At 44.6% G+C, this 22,083-nt stretch overlaps 1 protein-coding gene across 5 annotated transcripts in view; it reads left to right on the top strand.

Moving 5' to 3' along the window:
- The first annotated feature begins 2,330 nt into the window (after positions 1-2,330).
- Positions 2,331-22,083, top strand: part of ZNF106 (zinc finger protein 106) — an 86,269-nt gene continuing 66,516 nt past the window's right edge. For 4 of the 5 annotated variants that reach the window (XR_011380875.1, XR_011380873.1, XR_011380874.1 and 1 more), the window contains exon 1: positions 2,331-2,499. The gene's annotated coding sequence lies outside the window, so the exon portion shown is untranslated. Of the gene's footprint in view, positions 2,504-22,083 lie in introns of all 5 variants that reach the window. The other variant, XM_070054051.1, reaches the window with a different exon arrangement.

The following is a 22,083-nucleotide window of genomic DNA, read 5'->3' as shown; positions in this document are numbered from 1 at the left end:
CATCTGCTGGTTCTCTCCCCCAGATGGCCGCAAATGGCTGGAACTGCGCCGATCCGAAGCCAGGAGCTTCTTTCAGGTCTCTCATGTACATGTAGGGGCCCAAGGACTTGGGCCATCTTCTACTGCTTTCCCAGGCCATAGCAGAGAGCTGGATGGGAAGAGGAGCAGCCAGGACTAGAACCGGCACCCATATGGGATGCTGGCACTTCAGGCTGGGGCTTTAACCCACTGCGCCACAGCAACGGTGCCAACACTTCACATCATTATCAACCTTAATGCAGGGCTGGCATTGTGGCTCCACTGGTTGAGCCGCTGCAGGCAATGCCAGCATCCATCTGATCAGGTTCAGTGCCCCACCCCCCCACCCCGTAACTCTGCCTTTAAAATAAAAATAGAAAGTAGGGGCCAGTGCTGTGGTGTAGTGGGTAAAGCTCTCACCTGCAGTGCCAGCATCTCACATAGGTCCTGGCTGCCAATCCGAAGCCAGAGCCGGAACTTCTTCCAGGTCTCCCAGGCCTGTGCAGGGCCTCAAGGACTTCAGCCTTCTTCTACTGCCTTCCCAGGCCATAGCAGAGAGCTGGACTGGAAGTGGAGCAGCTGGGACTGGAAGTGGAACAGCCAGAACTCGAACTGGCACCCATATTTGGATGCTGGTACTGCAGGCGGAGTTTTACCCGCTACACCACAGCACCGGCTCCCTGGCTAGCCTTTGCTAAAATGGAGTTCTGGAGGCTGGTGTCGCGGTGTAGTGGGTTAAGCCACCGCCTGCAAGGCTGGCATCCTATAGTGGCACTGGTTCATGTCCTGGCTGCTCCACTTTGACTCCATCTCTCTTCTGATGGCCTGGGAAAGCAGCAGAAGATGGCCCAAGTACCTGGCCCTTCCACCTATGTGGCTCCTGGCTTCCGCCTGGCCCAGTCCTGGCTGTTAGAACCATCTGGGGAGTGAACCAGTGGATGGAAGATACCTCTCTCCCTTTTCCCTCCCTCCTTTCCTCCCTCCCTCTCTCTCTTTCTCTAGCTCTGACTAAAATAATTAAGTCTTTTATAAAAATAAATAAAATGGAGTTCTGAGGAAATGGGTATGGACTCAGTGTATCATTTTTAAAGTTTTTAATTTATTGGCGGCGCTGCGGCTCAATAGGCTAATCCTCTGCCTGCGGCGCCGGTACCCCAGGTTCTAGTCCCGGTCGGGGCATTGGATTCTGTCCCGGTTGCTCCTCTTCCAGTTCAGCTCTCTGCTGTGGCCTGGGAAGGCAGTGGAGGATGGCCCAGGTCCTTGGGCCCTGCACCCACATGGGAGACCAGGAGGAAGCACCTGGCTCCTGGCTTCAGATCTGCATAGTTCCGGCGGTAGTGGCCATTTGGGGAGTGAACCAACTGAAGGAAGACCTTTCTCTCTGTCTCTCTCTCTCTCTCACTGTCTAACTCTGCCTGTCAAAAAAAAAAATTTTTTTTTTAATTTATTTGAAAAATAGTGAGAGAGACAGACATCTTGCATCCACTGGTTCACTCCCCCAAAAGCCCACAGCAGCCAGGGCTGGACCACGATGAAGCTAGGAGCTGGGAGCTTCTTCTGTGTCTCCCACGTGGGTGGCAGCGACTCAAGTATTTGAGCCTCTCAGGGTGCACATTAGCAGGAAATTGGATTGGAGAGGAGTGAGGACTCGAAACCAGGTACTCTGACGTGGGATGCAGGTATCTCAAGAGGGATGGTAACCATTAGGCCCTTCGCTTTCCCCAGGGCTAAGTTTAATAATAAACACTTCTGTGTGAATACGAAAATAAAGACTGGTGGATAGAATGCTTGCTCTGCGATAGGCCTTTGACTTATGTTGTCTAATTTAATCCTAGCAAGCCCTTAAGATGGCTTTAGTATCCTAATTTTACCTAAAGAAACTGGGCTTTCAAGAAAGCTTATCATTTACCGAAAGTCCCATTATTTGTAGCTAGGCCAAGAGTCGAACTTGGACCCCTCCGTTCTAAAGCTTTTGTACTTTCCGTTACACTTCAATACGTTTTATAAGGAGTGCTCTGGACATCTACCCGCGACAGTTGTCACCGTCTGAAGTGGGAGGCTCAGCAAGCGCGGAGGAGCTAGGAGGAGGCCCAGAAGGTGCAAAAAGAATGAAAAAGGCACCGTGGAGGCTAGTCACAGGGCCTGGTTCAGCAGCCTCACTCCTCAGCACGCTGCCCTGCCTGCCTTCTGCCTCCTTGCTGTCTAAGCCTCTTGCCCCGTGTCCGTTGTTCACTCTCTTGTGTTCAAATAAAGCTAGGTTATTGAGAGAGGCGGAGTGTAAAGGGAAAAAAAAAAAAAAAAAAAAAAAAAAAGCGCGACGGCTGCGCTGTGCGCCTGCGCTCTGGCGGCGGCGGTGCCCGGCGGGGAGCGGGTCCGGAGCGGGCCGCCGGACCCAAAACTGAGGGGGCCGTCCGGGGCCTCAGGGAGCTCCCTCGCCGGGCCGGCGGCGGCCTGATGGAGTAAGAGGGGTCGTCTGTGGATGTGAGTACCGCGGGGCCGGCCCGCGCTGAGCGTGTGGGAACCCGAGGGTCCTGGTGGTCTGCCCCTGAGCGAGGCTGCGGGGCTGTGAGACGCGGCCGGGGCTGTGCGCCCGCGGGCGGCGGCGCTGAGGCGGCTGGCGGGCCCCTCTGCCGGAGCCGCGCGGGCTGGCGGGGCAGGCAGGGCTTCTGGCTGCGGGCTGCACGTTCCCGCGGAGGCGCTCCGACTCCTCTGCTAGTCCCAGAAGGGAACGTGGCTGCAAAGCCATCCCTTAAGGGCAGGCCGCTGACCTCCCTCGGCCCCGGCTGAGGCAGGGGATCGTGGACCCCGGTGCGGAAAGGCAAGGGGATCCCCCTCGGCCTCTCGTGACTGGCTCCATTCTTTGCCCCCTTCGGTCTGTTGTCCTTGAAATAGCAACTAATTATGGCGTGTTTACTATGTGTCCGTTTAATATTTAATACTGATCTTGGTACGTAATTACGGAGGGGAAATGCTTTGCCCCCCACCCCACCCCCACCCATTCAGTTTAATCCCATTTTGGGAAGTTTGAGATTTCCACGTCCTTTAGCAGTTTGGGACTGCCGTGCTACTCGAGGAAGTTCTTCTCTTACCTAGCGAGTGAGTGTTTTAGCCACTATAATGGTTTATACCTGGATTTTAAAGCCACAAATGACTTCTGAGTTCTGACGAAGAGCTTGGGTACTGTTTCACATCCCGTGGGGAATCTTGAAAATGATTTGAGCCCCGTTCTGAAGTTTGGTGAAGTGGAAGATACCATTCAGATTCAGCTAGTGTTTGTTTAGCACCAAACACACTCAGGTGTGTCCCAAAAATTTGTGAAATACGTGTAATGGAAGATGATCTTTTTGTAGCATATACAGAGAGTAGTGCTGAGATTCTGAAGGTGCTTTATTGAGGGTTGATGCTAATCTAGCCAGAGGAAGCAGTGAAATTCACCTAATAGGATCTGGAAGCTTATCTTTTTACTGTTATGCCAGCTTATAGATTCTCAGTACTTGTGCTAGGAAAGCAAACTGTGTTACAGTTTCGAACTCTTGAATCTGGAAAATGGTGGGGCCTTTAGTTAGAGATTCTTACTAGGTGTTTTGTTGCGATGGTTTTTTGAAGAGAATTTAAAAATGGCCTGGAAGGAGATCGAGGGTTAAAGGAATCTGATCTGGCTGGTTCAGAACCAGTTGCTTTGGTTAAAAAGAAGATAATTAAAAACTGAATGGTGATTATTGTACATCTAGATTTGAGTGCGTGAAGTGCGAAGGGTTACTCCATCAGGGAAGCAAAGATGCTGGAGAACCTGGTTCTGGAACCAGGAATGGCTCATGAGATGTATACAGATTGTGTGTTTTGTAGTTGGAGTATCTTATTGGGAAGTTACAGGCAGACAGGTTATATAAAATAACTAAACTTTTGTCTGGCACAATCACTAATTGAAACCTTAGAGTGAATGTGTGTGAGTTATTTTAAATATGAAAGAGACTGTCAAGAAATAACAGTTACCAGGTGTTCATCAGGAGAGGACTGGTTAAATTACGCATTTAGAATGAGTTAGCTCTATATATTAATGTTGGTATCCCAAACAGGTTACACTTTCCAACCATTGTGGTTTTCAGAAAAAATAGTGCTGCATATAGAATATCTTTAGAAAGTAATCAAATTCATAAAGATGGAAAGGAGAAGAATGATGGTTGCTGGAGACTAGAGGAGGCAGAAATAGAGTGTTATTCTTTAACAGATGTAGAGCTTAGCTTTACAAGATGAAATATTTATGGAGATGAATGGTATATTAAATACATCATAAGTGTATTTAATGGTATTACACTGTTAGTGGAAGATGGAATTAAAAGAAACTTATCTTGGTGTAGTTAATTTTTGAAATCCAAAAGCTCATGGAAATACATTCAGTGAAATTTCAAAGACTTTTTTTGCACCAAAATAAACTTTTAAGTCTTTAGCATTAACCTAATGAAGTACCCTCGTATATTTATTTATTTATTAAGATTTTTATTTATTTATCTACTTGAGAAGTTACAGACAGTGAGAGAGAGACAGAGAGAGAAAGGTCTTCCATCCACCAGTTCACTTCCCAAATGGCCACAACAGCCGGAGCTGGGCCGATCTGAAGTTAGGAGCCAGGAGCTTCCTCCCTGTCTCCCACATGAGTGCAGGGGCCCAAGGGCTTGGGCCATCTTCCACTGCTTTCCCAGGCCATAGCAGAGAGCTGGATTGGAAGAGGAGTAGCCAGGACTAGAACCAGCACACATATGCCAGCGCTGCAGGTAGAGGATTAACTCCCTGTGCCACAGCGCCCACCCCTTGTATATTTAAAAATGGTAAATATCATGTTATGTTAATTTTAAGTGCAATGAAAAGTTGAAAAAAAATCTCAGAATATTTAAGAAACTGTTAGTGTGGCTAGAGGTGGCAGTGCCTGGGAAAAAGTAGGAGGAGGATAATTTTTTCTATAAGGTTTTTTTTTTAAGATTTATTTATTTCTGTGAGAGGCAGAGTAACAGAGAGAGAGAAGATGAGAAAGAGAGCAAGGTCTTCCATCCACGGGTTCACTCCCCAAAGGGCTACAATGGCTGAAACTGGACTGGTCCAAAGCCAGGAGCCTGTAGCTACTCTGGGTTTCCTATGTGGGTACAGAGTCCCAAGCACTTGAGCCATCTTCCACTGCTTTCCCAGGCACATTAATAGGGAGCTGGACCAGAAATGGAGCAGCTGGGACTCAGACATCCATATAGGATGCTGGCACTGCAGACAGTGGCTTAGCCTACTACGCCACTGTACTGGCCCCTCTCTATAAGCCTTTTTATTTTACATTTCATTATGAAAGCTTTTATAAAACCAGAAAAGTAGAAATATAGTATATGAACCCCTATAAATCTGCCACTCAGATTTTAAAATCTGTCACTATTTTGCTATACTGCATTTACTTTTTTTAAATATTTATTTTATTTATTTGAAAGGCAGAGTTACAGAGAGGCAGAGGCAGAGAGAGAAAGAGAAGTCTTCCACCTGATGGTTCACTCCCCAGATGGCTGCAATGGCTGGAGCTGTGCCGATCCGAAGCCAGGAGCCAGGAGCTTCCTCTGGGTCTCCCACGTGGGTGCAGGGACCCAAGGACTTAGGCCATCCTCCATTGCGTTCCCAGGCCATAGCAGAGAGCTGAATTGGAAGTGGAAGCAACCTGGTCTTGAACTGGCACCCATATGGGATGCCGGCACAGCAGGCGGTGGCTTTACCCGCTACACCACAGCACCGGCCCCTTGCATTTACTTTTTATTTATTTATTTATTTATTTATTTATTTTTTTGACAAGCAGAGTGGACAGTGAGAGAGAGAGACAGAGAGAAAGGTCTTCCTTTGCCGTTGGTTCACCCTCCAATGGCTGCTGCGGCTGGCGCGCTGCGGCCGGCGCACCACACTGATCCGATGGCAGGAGCCAGGCACTTCTCCTGGTCTCCCATGGGGTGCAGGGCCCAAGCACTTGGACCATCCTCCACTGCACTCCCTGGCCACAGCAGAGAGCTGGCCTGGAAGAGGGGCAACCGGGACAGAATCTGGCGCCCCGACCGGGACTAGAACCAGGTATGCCAGCGTTGCAAGGCGGAGGATTAGCCTATTGAGCCGCGGTGCCGGCCCGCATTTACTTTTATTCCTGACATTTTTACCCCCAAATATATATTTGAAATATATTTCTTTTTTTTAAAGATTTTATTTACTTTATTTGAGAGAGTTACAGACAGTGAGAGGGAGAGACAGAGAGAAAGATCTTCCTTCCATTGGTTCACTCCCTAAATGGCTGCAACTGCTGGAGCTGCGCCCATTTGAAGCCAGGAGCCAGGTGCTGCTTCCTGGTCTCCCACATGGGTGCAGGGGCCCAAGGACTTGGGCCATCTTCCACTGCTTTCCCAGGCCATAGCAGAGAGCTGGACTGGAAGTGGAACAGCCAGGGCTAGAACTGGCACCCATATGGGGTGCCAGCGCCACAGGCGGAGGATTAACCTATGCGACGATCCCGGCCCTAAAATATATTTCATTTATTTGAAAGGCAGAGAAAGAGAGAGAAATGGAGAGATAGAGATCTCTCATCTGTTGGGTCATCCCCAAATTCCCAGAATAGCAAGGACTTGACAGGCCAGAACCATGAGTTTGGAACCCAATCCAGGTCTCCTATAGGGGTGACAGGATCCAAGTACATCTCTCACTCTTAAAATTTCTCCAAATTGTTCCTTTTTTAAAAATGGTTTGATCCAATTTCCAATACAGGGCCTCACATTTTACTTGATTGTTTTGGATCTTGAATACTCTTAATCTTGAACTTACCTTTTCCCCCTCCTCTCTTTTTCTTATTCCTCCCCCCCCACCCCCCCACCCAATAACTTTTTGAAAAGACCAGGTCAGTTATCTAGATGTATTTGTTTGATTTCTGGTGCTTTCATTTAACTTGTGGCTACAGCCTGGAAGCTAGAGTGAAACACTTTATCAGATTCAAGTTAAGAACTTGAGGTACGATATCATAAACCTGCTTCAGTGATGCTGACAGTGATTAGTGGGGTCAGGAGATGAATCTGAGTCCCTGGTTAAATTGTGTGTCTCCCTTGAAAACTAGCTTAAGTCCTTTTTTATTTTTTATAGTTTGAAAGACTAGTATAACTTATTTGAATTACAAATGATTGTCTTTGAAAAGAGAAAGCTTACTCTAAGAAAGTGCTTTCAAAAAAATAAAAGAGAGAGGCCCTCGCTGTGGTTTAGCTAGTAAAGCCATCACCTGCAGTGCCAGCATTCCTTATGGGTGCAGGTTCAAATTCCGGCTGCTCCACTTTCAATCCGGCTCCCTGCTAATGCACCTGGGAAAGCAGTAGAAGATGCCCTAAGTGCTTGGGCCGCTGTACCCACATGGGAGACCTAGAAGAATCTCCTGGCTCCTGGCTTCAGAGCATCCCAGCTCTGGCCTCAGCCATTTGGAGAGTGAACCAGTGGATGGAAGATGTCTCTTTAACTCTGCCTCTCAAGTAAATAATTAAATATTTAAAAACTAAAATAAGAGAAAAAGAAAAAGTCTGTGATGGACATTCCCATTTTTCTAGAGGAGGAATTCGAAGTTTGGAGAGATAAAGATTTACTCAAGGTAATAGACTTATGAAATACTTTTGTCTAAGTCCAAGTTTTTTTGCTTTTTCCAACATACTTGTAAACTGTAAATTGATATTAAGTGCAAAATCATTATTACTCTAGTAGTTATGCTATCTGTACCTTCTTTGTATCCTTTTAGACAGGTAATCAGTGTATAACAAAATTAGAATTTTAAGAGTCTCAGTAAACCAAGATCAATCTCTGTAATGCGAAAATCTGAGATTACCCATTCTGAAAGTTCAGATATGAAAGTCAGACCTCTTGGGTGGGCTGCTTCTGGTCTAGCTCCCTGCTAATATGCCTGGGAAGGCAGCAGAGGATAGCCCAGGTGCTTAGGCCCCCGCATCCACATGGCAAACCTGGCTGGAGGCTTCGGCCTGGCCATTGCAGCCATTTAGGGAGTGAACCATCCGGAACTTGTCTGCCTGCTTCTGCCTCTCCCTCTCCCTCTCTGTAACTCTTCCTTTCAAATAAATAAATAATTTTTTTAAAAGAAAAACCCTTTTAATTATTGGAGTTCTAAAAAGTTTTCATATCTGGAACCATCATGCTGTTTTTTTTTTGTTTGTTTGTTTGTTTGTTTTGACAGGTAGAGTTACAGACAGTGAAAGAGAGAGACAGAGAGAGAGGTCTTCCATCAATTGGCTCACTCCCCAAAAGGCCACTAAGGCCGGCACTGTGCTGATCCGAAGCCAGGAGCCAGGTGCTTCTTCCTGGTCTCCCATGCGGTTATAGGGGCCCAAGGACTTGGGCCATCTTCTACTGCTTTCCCAGGCCATAGCAGAGAGCTGGATCGGAAGTGGAGCAGCCAGGTCTCCAACCGGCACCCATATGGGATGCCGGCACTTCAGGTCAGGGTGTTAACCTGCTGCACCACAGCACCGGCCCCTAGTGGGCTAATTTTTAAGTTGATAATTTTGTATGGCCTGTAAATGATGCTATAAATATCTAAATGGCCCTTGGCAGAAAAAAAGTTCCCACCCCACCTGTAACCTAAAATAATATTGTTGAACATTATATTCCACTTTTTATTATTTGTTTCTATTCCAGACATCTTTGTTAATTTGTTCTACAAGTAATAGCTAGTCTGTTAGATGATTTGTCAGCTAACAGAAATAAAATGATGAATAACAAGACATTCAGACCAGTCGTCATGGAGCTTATAGTCTGCTGGGACAGGTTTTCATCAAATAATTATACTAATAACTAAGTACATTAAATATTTAGTAGATGCCTACTTACATGGGTTTACTAATTTATTCCTCAGAATAGTGCTAGGATATTATATTGTTTTTATTTTATAGATCCGGAAACTGAGGCACAGAAGATTAAATCATCTGCTCAAGCTTACACAGACTGTTACCAGGCAATCTGGTTACTGAGGTCTTGTCTGGTTACTGAGGTCTTGTTACCCTAATGCAGTAGTTACCAGTGAGTTTAGGATCATCTCCCAAAGAAATCTAAAAATTATGGTTTTTTTTTGTATTCAGTATGATTGAGAGGATAACATGGTAGTGGATTAGACAACAGGAATGTTGGGTATCCTGTGATGTAAGAGAATTCTTAGAGTGAAAAGCTTGTTCAACATCTTGCATCACTTTCTGTTTTTAAAAAATTAATTTTTAGGGGCCGACTGTGGTATAGTAGGCTAAACCTCTGCCTGTGGTGCCAGCATCCCATATGGGTGCTGGTTAGAGTCCCGGCTGCTCTTCTGACCCAGCTCTCTGCTTTTGGCCTGGGAAAGCAGTGAAGGATGGCCCAAATTCTTGGGCCCCTGCACCTGCATGGGAGACCGGAGGAAGCTCTTGGCTCCAGGCTTCAGATCAGCCCAGTTCTAGCCATTGCAGCCATTTGGGGAGTAAACTAGTGGCTGAAAGACCTTTCTCTGTCTCTCCCTCTTTCTGTCTGTAACTCTACTTCTCAAATAAATAAAAATCTTTAAAAAATTAATTTTTAGAGAGCTGGCATTATTGCACAGCAGGTTAAGCTGCCACTTGAGATGCTGGTATCCTGAAATGGATTCCTGGCTTGAGTTCCAGCAACTGCCTTGTTTCTGGTCCAGCTTCCTGCTAATGTGCCTGGGAGGGCAGCAGAAGATGGTCAGTACTTGAGCCCATGCTACCCACGTGGGAGACCAGGATGGAGTTCCTGGCTCCTGGCTTTGGTCTGACACAGCCCTGGCTATTGGAGGTGTATGGGGAGTGAATTAGAAGATGGAAAATCCTCTCTTTTGTTTCTCCCTCTCTGTTACTTTGCCTTCGCAATAAATAATGTTTTTAAAAAATTAATCTTTAAATTGACAAAAATTACATATTATGTACAACATATGTATTTGTTATGGGATGGCTAGATAGAGCTGATTTACCTATGCATTACCTCACGTACTTCTAACTTTTGATGGTGAGACCATTTAAATGTTATATCATTTTCTAATTTCCCAAGGGATGTTCAGATAGGTAAAAAGCCTGTTTATAATTATCTAAGCCTAGTAACAAAGTTGGTTTTTTTTTTTTTGTTGTTGTTGTTGTTTTTGTTTTTTTTTGACAGGCATAGTGGACAGTGAGAAAGAGAGACAGAGAGAAAGGTCTTCCTTTGCCGTTGGTTCACCCTCCAATGGCTGCCACGGCTGGCGCACCGCGCTGATCTGAAGGCAGGAGCCAGGTGCTTCTCCTGGTCTCCCATGGGGTGCAGGGCCCAAGCACTTGGGCCATCCTCCACTGCACTCCCGGGCCACAGCAGAGAGCTGGCCTGGAAGAGGAGCAACCGGGACAGAATCCGGCGCCCCACCGGGACTAGAACCTGGTGTGCCGGCGCCGCAAGGTGGAGGATTAGCCTATTAAGCCACGGCGCCGGCCACAAAGTTGTTTTACATATAAACACAATATTTTTTACATGGAGCCTAGCTTTCTTGTAAATCAAGACATTGTAGGGTCCGGTGTTGTGGTATGGTTAGTTAAGCTGCTGCCTGCAATACCAGCATCCCATATGGGTGCCATTTTATGTCCAGGTTGCTCTGCTTCCCAATCCAGCTGCCTGCTAATGTGCCTGGAAAAGCAGCAGAAGATGGACCAAGTCCTTGGGCCCCTGCCACCCATGTGAGGGATCTGGATGAAGCTCCAGAGGTTCCTGGCTTCAGCCTGGCCCGGCCCTGGCTAATGCAGCCATTTGGGGAATGAACCAGTGGATGGAAGATATTCTCTGTCCCTCCCCCTCTCATTCTCTATAACTCTGCCTTTCAAGTAAATAAAAATAAATCTTTAAAAAATAGTTGTGCTTTCTTTAGCTCTGAAAGATTATCAAGAGTAGATTATAGTATTTTGGAAAATCATATCACAGACCACAATGCTTTTGTGTGTGTGTGTGTGTTTACAATGTACGGGGCGGGTGGTGCAGTGCTGTGGTGTAGTGGTTAAAGCTGCTGCATGCAGTGCTAGCATCCCATATGACTGCCAGGTTGGTTCAAGACCAGGTTGCTTCCACTTGCAATCCAGCTCTTTGCTAATGGCCTGGGAAAGCAGTGAAAGATGGCCCAAGTACTTGGGCCTGCAACTGCATGGGAGACCTGGAAGAAGCTCCTGGCTTCGGATCTACCCAGCTCTGGTTGTTGCAGCCATTTGGGGAGTGAACTAGTGGATGGAAGATGCTTGCTCTCACTCTTGCTCTCACTCTTGCTCTCACTCGCTCGCTCGCTCTCTCTGCCTCTGCCTCTCAGTAACTCTACCTTTCAAATAAATAAATAAATCTTTAAAAAAAAAAAACTGTGGGTTTTTTTTTTTGTTTGTTTTGTTTTTAAAGAATTTGTTTATTTGAAAGGCAGAGTGACAGAGAGAGAGAGAAAAAAAAAAAGATCTTCCACCTGCTAGTTCATTCTCCAAGTGGCTGCAGTGACTGAGGCTGGGCCAGGCTGAAGCCAGGAGATAAGAACTCCATCTGGGTCTCCACCTGCCTTCCCAGGGGCCTTAGCAGGGAGCTGGATTGGAAGTGGAGCAGCTGAGACTTCAACGGGTGCTTCAAAATGTGTTTATCAGTCTGTTTTTATAGTTAATCACATTCATAGACTATGTCTTCTACGTAAACATGCCTAAGCATTTATTGAGGAATATATATCTTCAGAATAAATTGTTTTCCAGGCCGGCGCCGCGGCTCAATAGGCTAATCCTCTGCCTTGCCGCGCCGGCACACCGGGTTCTAGTCCCGGTCGGGGAGCTGGATTCTGTCCCAGTTGCCCCTCTTCCAGGCCAGCTCTGCCTGTCAAAAAAAAACAAAAAAACAAAAAAACAATAAATTGTTTTCCTTTTTTGTGTGTGTTATGAATGGCACTTTATGTTAGTACTTTTTAAGCTCTATGGCAGTGTTGTTTTTTTTTTTTTTTTTTTTTTTTTTTTTTTTTTTGACAGGCAGAGTGGACAGTGAGAGAGAGAGACAGAGAGAAAGGTCTTCCTTTGCTGTTGGTTCACCCTCCAATGGCTGCCACGGCTGGCGCACCGCGCTGATCCGATGACAGGAGCCAGGTGCTTCTCCTGGTCTCCCATGGGGTGCAGGGCCCAAGTACCTGGGCCATCCTCCACTGCACTCCCTGGCCACAGCAGAGAGCTGGCCTGGAAGAGGGGCAACCGGGACAGAATCCAGCGCCCTGACCGGGACTAGAACCCGGTGTGCCGGCACCGCAAGGCGGAGGATTAGCCTAGTGAGCCGCGGTGCCGGCCTGTTTTTGTTTTTTATTTTTTAATTTCAAAGGCAGAGAAAAGGAGACAGAAAGATTTCTCATCAGCTTGTTGACTCTCCAAATGCTTGCAACAGCCAGGACTGGGCCAAGCTGAAGCCGGGAACTCCATCTGGGTCTTCCACATGGGTGACAGGAATCCCAGTAATTTGGCCATCTGTGCGTTAGCAGGAAGTGTACATTAGCAGGAAGCTGGAATTGGACCTGAAGTCAGGATTCAAACTGAGATATGAGACGTGAACATCCCAAGCAGCATCTTAACTGCTGTACTAAATGTGAGCCCCTATATTGATATTTTAAATTTACATGTATATAGTAGCTTTGAATTTCATTTCAGAAATGATAAGGAGGTTTTATAAAATATTTACAATAAAAAGAGGATGTAAAATATGTTTAAAGAAAAATACTTTGTGCTGATATGTGCACTGGGGATTGTTATATGTAAATGAAAATTTCCATAATTTGTTAGGAAAAATTGGTTCTGATATGGTTGAGAATTGTTGCTGTACTGCCTGCCTCCCAAATAGTCACAGCTGTGATAAGTGCTGTAAAGAAAGGACTGGATTTTAGGATAGCAGTGCACAGTGAGGGAGTATGGCCTAGTCTGGGGGATGAGGGAGTGTTTCCATGGGCAATTGACAATTTGGATTGGGATTTGATAGATGAGTAGTTAGCAGAATGAAAGGGGGCCAGATTCCAGGGAGAAGGACCAGCATATGAAAAAGCCGTAAGATGAGGGAGTACGGTAGATGAGAATGCCATTTTCTCTGGAGCAGAGGTCTGTGGGGAAAGTAGCTGACGTCTATGTATAAATGTTAGCAAAGATCATGTCAAGTAGGTCTTGTAAGGCCTTGAGATATTTTGGTTTATGTTTTAAAAGATTGGGTACCATTGAGGGGCTTTTAAAAGTGAAGAACTAAATTGTAAAACATAACCATATATCGGAGTGGCTTTTTCAGTGTCTGATTGAGGGAAGCATAGAAGTGTATATTTAGATGGAGGTGCCATAAAACTGAAGTCAGCTGGAAGCTGAGCCACTTCATGAAGGACAGCTGGCATTTAAGTTGCCCAGATCCCAGCTCTTTGTCACTAAACCTAGGCCTCCACTTCTTCCCCAGGATTAAGGATATGCCTTCTTTGCTAAATCCCATCAGCTTGGATTCCCTGGAGCCCTTCATATAGGCTAGCAACGCTCGAAAGCATAAATGTGGGAGTCCAATTCTTACCGTGACTGAGTAAGCTCCTACCGGCAGACCTTTCCTGCAGGTAACAACTGACGTATCTGGGCATAAATCCCATAAAACTATCCAAATTACAGAAGAGTGATGAAAACCAAGCATATTTTAGAGAGGAATACACACAGGAACCAATGGGTTAGTATGGAACCTGATTTCAAGCTCAAAGATAAAGTACAGAGACTAACCCTAAAATACTCACATGTTGGGATAATGTAGGAAAGAATTTTAAATAAGTATGTATTAGTAAAGCAAAGGAAAATATGCCAGATGAACATTCTAGACAGAAAAATGTAATATCTGAAATAAACAGTCACACTGTACGAACATAACAGCAGGAAGAGGATGGTAGAAGGAAGAATGCATGAGGTGCAGGATAAAATTAAATTATTAATTGTGAAGAGCAACAGAATGGGAGGAAAAAGAAAACAGATTCTCAATAACCTGAGGACAGCATAAACAAACCCAGCACATATAATTGGAATCCTTGACAGAGGAGAAAAAATGAGGAAGAAAAAGATATTTGAAAATGTCATGAAAGACATGAATCAAGTTCAGTAAGCTTGGCAAAAGATGAAGCAAGCTATGGTTGGATCCTGCACAGATGAACTGCTGAAAGCCACTAATGGGAGTCTAGAAAGCAACTAAAGAAAACACATCGGGGCTGGTGCTATGGCATAGCGGGTTAATGCCCTGGCCTGAAGCGCTGGCATCCCATATGGGCGCCAGTTCTAGTCCCAGCTTCTCTTCTGATCCAGCTCTCTGCTGTGGCCTGGGATAGCAGTAGAAGATGGCCCAAGTCCTTGGGCCCCTGTACCCACGTGGGAGACCCAGAAGAAGCTCCTGGCTCCTGGCTTTGGATTGGCGCAGCTTTGGCTGTTGTGGGCATTTGGGGAGTGAACCAGCGGATGGAAGAACCTCTCTCTCACGCGCGCGCTCTCTCTCTCTCTGTGCCTCTCTTCTCTCTGTGTAACTCTTTGACTTTTTTTTTTTTTAATTTATTTGACAGGTAGAGTTATAGACAGTGAGAGAGAGAGAGACAAAGAGAAAGGTCTTCCTTCTGTTGGTTCATTCCCCAAATGGCCGCCACGGCCAGCACTGTACCGATCCGAAGCCTGGAGCCAAGTGCTTCCTCCTGGTCTCCCACAAGGGTGCAGGGGCCCAAGCACCTGGGCCATCCTCCACTGCCCTCCCGTGTCGCTCCCTTGCCCTCAAAGGAACGACACTGCTCCCAGCCGATCGGTCTTCAGTAGACTTTTATTTAAACAGAATAGAAAGAGAAACCCTTGAGCAAGGGGAGCTCCGAAAGAAAGGGGAAGCTCCCGTTACTATTTCACGAACGGCTTATATAGTATAACATTGTTGAAGCATGTAAGCAAGCTTAGTCCATGCTACAGTCCATGCGGCGGCGCTCCAATTGGGTGCCTGATCACGCACAGTACATGCGCTCCTTGTCCAACCATAAAGGTGATCACGCACCTTTATCCAATCAAGCTCCTGGTCACGTAGCAGGCGACTCGGGTGCTAACAACAAGCTTCCACCTGGTGTTTTCTCAGCCTTGGTCAGTGGGAAAAGAAGTATGGGAAGCCCGAAGGCCATAGTTGTTTTGACTCTAGCCTGGGGTTATGAAACGGTCCCGATATCACAGCTCAACAGAAACCATAAACATCCACACAGCAGTAACTATTGCAAACGGTCAGCAAGCTAAGCCTTAGCATGTGGGCCCATGGCCAGCTCATGGGTCCCCACACTCCGGGGCCACAGCAGAGAGCTGGACTGGAAGAAGAGCAACTGGGACTAGAACCCGGTGCCCATATGGGATGCCAGTGCCACAAGCGGAAGATTAACCAAGTGAGCCATGGCGCCAGCCCCACTCTCTGACTTTGGAATAAATAAAATCTTAAAAAAAAAAAAAAACATTACATACAGGGAAACAGTTTTATTCACCACTGGCTCATTATTAGAAACAGTGAAGTCTAGAAGAGATGAGAGAATCTTTAAAGGCTGCAAGAAAATCTGATAATTCCAGATTCAACAGAATTGCCTGCAGAAACAAAGGTGAAATAAATGTTTTAAGATTTTGGGGTCCACGTTGTGACATAGCAGTTTGGGCTACCACCTGTGATGCGGGTATCATCCTGTATGGGCACCAGTTAGAGTCCCTGCTGCTCTACTTCTGATCAGCTCCCTGGGAAAGCAGTAGAGGATGACCCAAGTGTGTAGGCATCTGTAACCATGTAGGAGACCTGGAGGAGGCTTCTGGCTTTGGCCTAGCCCAGCCCCAGCCATTGTGGTCATTTGCGGAGTGAATTAGTGGATGGAAGATTTCTCCCTCTCTCTGTAACTTTACCATTCAAATAAATGAATAAATCTTTAGAAGGAAAAAAGATATATATATATTAAAAAAAGAACCAAGAGGATTCATTGCTAGCCCATCAGTACTTCAAGAAATGTTAAAGGAAGTTCTTCAGGGTAAAGAAAAATGATATGAGATAGAAATTTGGATTTTCAGAAAGGAGTGAAGATCTGAAATGGTAAACATCTGTATATAAAAGATCTTTTTCCTTTAAATTTCTAAAAAGTATAAATATGTTTTTAACCACACACACAAAATTCATTATGTGGGATTCATGACATCCCATAGTTACAAAACATATATTGTGAAGCATAGGATGGGCTGTATGATTGTAACTTACTGCTTTAAGTGGTACCTTGTTAACACCAAGAACAGTGTAAATGGTTAGGATGTGTATGTTGTAATTTCTGCAGTAACTACTAAGGGGAAGATGATGTAAAGAAGTTTAAAACAGCCCTATATAGACTGTTGAGGAACAGTTCTCTTAGTTTTTTTTTTTACTCCATTTGTTCTTTTTTTTCCTTTCTTCTTCTTTTTCTTTCTTGTATAAAACAGGAGGGGGAGGAGATTGGGTGGGAGGGTGAGTACAATGAGAAGAATTATTATGTTCATAATGTATTTATGAGATACGTACAAATTAAAAAAATAAAAATAATAAAGTGTTTAAAAGCTCGTAAAATTAAAGTGATGGAATGGGCAGCGATTAAGATGCCTGCCTGCATCCCATATTGCAGTGCCTAGATTTGAAGTCCATTCTATTTCCCATTCCACCTTATTAATACACACTTCAGGGGCTGGTGCTGTGATGCAGTAGGTTAATCCTCTGCCTGCGGCGCTGGCATCCCATATTGGCACTGGGTTCTAGTCCCGGTTGCTCCTCTTCCAATCCAGCTCTCGGCTGTGGCCCGGGAAGGCAGTGGAGGATGGAACCAAGTCCTTGGGCCCCTGCACCCACATGGGAGACCAGGAAGAAGCTCCTGTCTCCTGGTTTTGGATTGGCACAGTTCTGGCCATTGTGGGCATTTGGGGAGTGAACCAACAGAAGGAAGACCTTTTTCTCTCTCACTGTCTGTAACTCTACCTCTCAAATAAGTAAATGAATAAATAATACGTACTTCAGGAGGCAGCAGGAGATAGCTCAAGTGATCACCCACCTAGGAGACTTGAGTTGAGTTCCTAGCTCCTGGCTTTGGCCTGTCCTGAAACCTAGTTTGGGAAATGAACCAGTGGCCTTCTGTCTCTGTCTCTCTGCTTTTCAAAAAAAATAAAATGAATAATGCCAAAGAAAACAGGAACAGTATAGCTTTTAAAAACAAAGGAGATAAAAATAGTAAAATGGTAGTCAATTCCAGCCATATAGATAATTTTATTTACTGCAACACTTACTCTGATTCAATGTATAAAAATAAATGGCCAGGCCGGCGCCGCGGCTCACTAGGCTAATCCTCCGCCTTGCGGCGCTGGCACAGCGGGTTCTAGTCCCGGTCGGGGCGCCGGATTCTGTCCCAGTTGCCCCTCTTCCAGGCCAGCTCTCTGCTGTGGCCAGGGAGTGCAGCGGAGGATGGCCCAAGTGCTTGGGCCCTGCACCCCATGGGAGACCAGGATAAGTACCTGGCTCCTGCCATCGGATCAGCACAGTGCGCCGGCCGCAGTGTGCTGGCCGAGGCGGCCATTGGAGGGTGAACCAACGGCAAAGGAAGACCTTTCTCTCTGTCTCTCTCTCTCACTGTCCACTCTGCCTGTCAAAAAAATAAATAAATAAATAAAATAAAATAAATGGCCAGATGCCTGCCTTGTGATGCACCAGGTTAAGCTGCTTGTAATTGTAGCATCTGGAGTGCTAGTTTGAGTCCTGGCTGCTCTGCTTCCAATCCAGTTTCCTGCCGATGCTCCTGGAAATGCAGCAGATAATGGCCCAAGTACTTGGACATCTGCCACCCACGTTGGAGACTTGGATGGAGTTCATGGCTCCTGGCTTTGGCCTGCTGCAGCTCTGGCTGTTGTTGCCATTTGGAGAACAAACCAGTGGATGGAAGATCCCCTAAATAGAGAAATCTTTTTTATATAGAAACAGATGGCTAAAAATAAGTGCATGGAAGAAATATACCTTACTAACAGTAAGCATAAAAAAGATGGAATGGCTATATTCATAACAAATAAAGTAAACTTCAAGATAAAGATTATTGCTAGAGTTAAAGTCGTCATTTTGTAATTATAAAAGGATCAGTTCATCAGGAAGACATAACAGTCATAGATCTTTGTGCCTGATATCAGAGCTTCAAAATACATCAAGCAAAAATGAATACAAATGAATACAATTAAGGGAAGAAATAGACAATTTGCAATTGTAGTTAAAGTGTAACACCTTTTTTAAAAGATTTATTTATTCATTTATTTGAAAGGCAGAGTTAAAGAGGGGCAGAGGCAGAGAGCGAAAAATTTTCCATATGCAGGTTCACTCCCCAAGTGGCTGTAATGGTTGAGACTGGGCAGATTTGAAGCCAGGAGCCACATGGATGCAGAGGCCAAGGACTTGGGCCATCTGCTTTCTCAGACCATAGCAGAGAGCTGGATCAGAAGTGGAGCAGCTGGGACTCAAACAGGTGCCCATATGCAATGCTGGCAGGCAGTGGCTTTACCCACTGTGCCACAGTGCCAGCCCCAAAGTGTAACATTCTTAACAACTGTTAGGTAACTAACAAATTCACTGTAGATATTTATCAGCCAAAAGCTGCAGAATACACATTTTTTCCCCCAAGTATACATATAGACCAAATGTTGGGCTGTTAATCAGTTCTCAAAAAATTCATTAAGTATTGAAATCATGTTTTTTTACTATCATAGGATTAAATTAGACCAAGACTGGTGGAAAAGCCACAGATACTTGGAAATTTAGTGGAGCTTTTGAATAATCAAGGAGTCAAATTAGAAATCACAAGGGAAATTAGAACTATTTTGAACTGAATGACAGTGAAAATACAACATCACAATGTGTGGGATAACTCACAGCCAAAGAGGAGCCAAAGAATGTGGTGTGCCGAATGGAATACTAAAAGAGAAAATATGTTCTAGGTGAAAATCGAGGACTTATGACTTTTTTTTTTAAGATTTATTTATTTATTTGAAAGTCAGAGTTACACAGAGAGAGAAGGAGAGGCAGAGAAAGAGAGAGGTCTTCTATCAACCGGTTCACTCTCCAGTTGGCCACAGCAGCCAGAGCTGCACCAATCCAAAAGCCATGAGCCAGGAGCTTCTTCCGGGTCTCCCACATGGATGCAGGAGCCCAAGGACTTGGACCATCTTCCTCTGCTTTCCCAGACCATAGCAGAGAGCTGGACACGAACAGCCGGGACACGAACCAGTGCCCATATGGGATGGCTTTTACCCGCTATGCCACAGCGCCGACCCGAGGACATTATGACTTTAACAATAGTGTATCATTATTGGTTTATTATGACAAATTACACGAATGTATGTATGCAGCTTTATGCACTATGCCACAGCACTGGCCCCAATCTAAAACTTTTTAAAGAAGATGTTTATTATAAATTACTACAAAAATTTGTTGGATGCAGCTAAAGCAGCGTTTACAAGGAAGTTTATAGCTTTGAGCATATTTATTAGGAAAAAGATCTAATGATAATGACCTAAGTTACACCTTAAGAAGTTAGTAAGTGAGAACACAATAAACCCAAGTGGATAGAAGGAAGATAAAGACAACAGAATACAAAAAGACAAACATAAACAAAATTATAAAGTTGATTCTTTGAAAAGATCAGCAATATTGATAAACCCATAAATTTACTAATACCAGGAATGAAAAAGCTTTATTCCTACAGAGCTTATAGGATCATGAGGGAATATTACAAACAACTTTTTGCCAACAAATTTGACAATAGGATACTTTCTTGAAGATGCCAATGTACTAAAACTGTTATATCCTGGAATAAAATCTGAGTAAGCTTTATTTGTTAAAGAAATAGAATTAATTTTTTAAAAAGATTTACTTATTTATTTGGAAGGCAGAGTAGAGAGAGAGAGAGAGATCTTCCATCTGCTTGTTCTCTCCCCAAATGGCCCCTATGGCCAGGGCTGAGCCAGGAGCTTCTTCCTGGTCTCCTGTGTGGGTGGCAGCACTTGGACCATCTTCCTCTGCTTTTCCAGGCGCATTAGCAGGGAGCTGAAATTGCAAGTGGAACAGCCAGGAAGTGAACTGGTACCCATATGGGATGCTGGCTTTACAGACAGTGGCTTAACCTACTGCACCACAACGCTGGCTTCTGGAATTAATAGCTTTTAAAAACCTCCCCACAAAGAAAACTCTTGGCCACAATGGACTTGCTGATGAATTCTGTCAGATATTTAAAGAATTAACATCAACTTTATTTAAACTTTCAGAAAATAGACAAGGAAGAAACACTCATTTCAGAAGGCCGTTATAACCTTGATAACCAAAACCTGATGAAGATATTATAAAATAAAAATAGAATTATAAAACAGTACCTTATTCTAGGTATAATAGTAGCAAATACAACAAAATATGTAAAGGATAATATATCATGATTAATTGACTAAGAATAGAGGGATAGATACCTGATAGGGGAAGTATGGTAAAATCCAGGTGGTAGATATAGGAGTGTTTGCTGAAATTCTTTGAGTATTCTGTGGTAGAAACTTTTCAGAATACCATATAGGGGGAAAAATTGAAGGAGCATTATGATCAGGTTTGCATTTCTAGATAGATTACTTATGTTGCAATGTATGGAGTTTGGGGAGTGCAAGATTACATGAAAGTAGTTTGATGGGGCTGGCACTGTGGTGCGGGAGGTTAATCCTCCACCTTTGGCATCGGCATCCTATATGGGCGCCAGTTCTAATCCCAGCTATTCCTCTTCCTATCCAGCTCTGCTATGGCCTGGGAAAGCTGTGGTAGATGGCCTGAATGCTTGGGCCCCAGTACCTGTGTGGGAGACCCGGAGGAGCTCCTGGCTCCTGGCTTTGGATTGGCCCAGCTCCGGCTGATGTGGCCATTTGGGTAGTGAACCAATGGATGGAAGACCTTTTCTCTGTGTCTCTCCCTCTGACTGACTGTAACTCTGCCTCTCAAATAAATAAAATTAAAAAAAAAAAAAAGTAGTTTGAGAAGGGGCCATTTAGGAGGTTGGAGAGTGTTATATAGCTATTCTTTTTAGAATGGTGATTTCAAAGTAAATTTGAGCTCTGGGAAAATTCCCAAGCTGTTGGAATCTTAAACTTTGAACAGATTTTTTGTTTTATTTCTGTGAGAGGCAGAGAGACATAGAGCTCCCATTAGCTGGTTCATTCTCCAAATGTTCACAGTGTCTAGGGCTGAGCCAAGCTGAAGCTGGAAGTCACATTTATCTCATGGGTAATAGGGACCCAAGTACATCACCTGCTGCCTCCCAGGGTTTCCATAGCAGGAAGTTGGATTTGGAGGGGAACCAGGACTTGAACCCAGGCGCTGTGATACGGAATGCAGGCATCTTGACTGGCTTCCTAACTGCTAAATGCCTGCCTGCCTTGAACACATTTTGGCTTAGTATATTTTTTATAACATGCTTGCTGAGATGTTTGGATATATCACTTCCACGTATACAGTATGCATATAAGTTTTTAGTAAACATGAGACTATTAGTATTTACAAAGATAGGCTGGAGATTTTTGTAAATTCCAAAATTTCAAATACCGCTATAGCAACACGCATATTCCTCTTTAGATAAAACATGTGATGATGTTTTCAGAGATTTAATGAATCATTTTTTTAAAAATACAGAACAAAGGAATATAGAAAAGGCTATATTAAACTTACACCATTACCGTGTTATAGTCATCTTTGAACTTAAAAGATTCTATAAGAAGCAGAAATAATGATGATGACTGCTTTTAGTCATGCATGCACAAAAATGGATGAAGATTATCAAATATACTGTTAACAGTGAGATGAGGGGCTGGCACTGTGGTGGAGCAGGTAAAGCTGCCACCTACAGTGTGGGCATCCTGGCATCCTGGTTGCTCCATTTCTGATCCAGCTCCCTGTTAATGCACCTAGGAAAGCAGTAGAAGATGGCACTGGTGGAGGAAGTACCTAGGCTCT

The sequence above is a fragment of the Oryctolagus cuniculus genome, chromosome 12 (assembly GCF_964237555.1).
Source record: "Oryctolagus cuniculus chromosome 12, mOryCun1.1, whole genome shotgun sequence".
NCBI classification, from domain to species: Eukaryota; Metazoa; Chordata; class Mammalia; order Lagomorpha; family Leporidae; genus Oryctolagus; species Oryctolagus cuniculus.
Note: the sequence above shows the minus strand (reverse complement) of the source record. Positions and strands in the feature narration are given on the sequence as shown.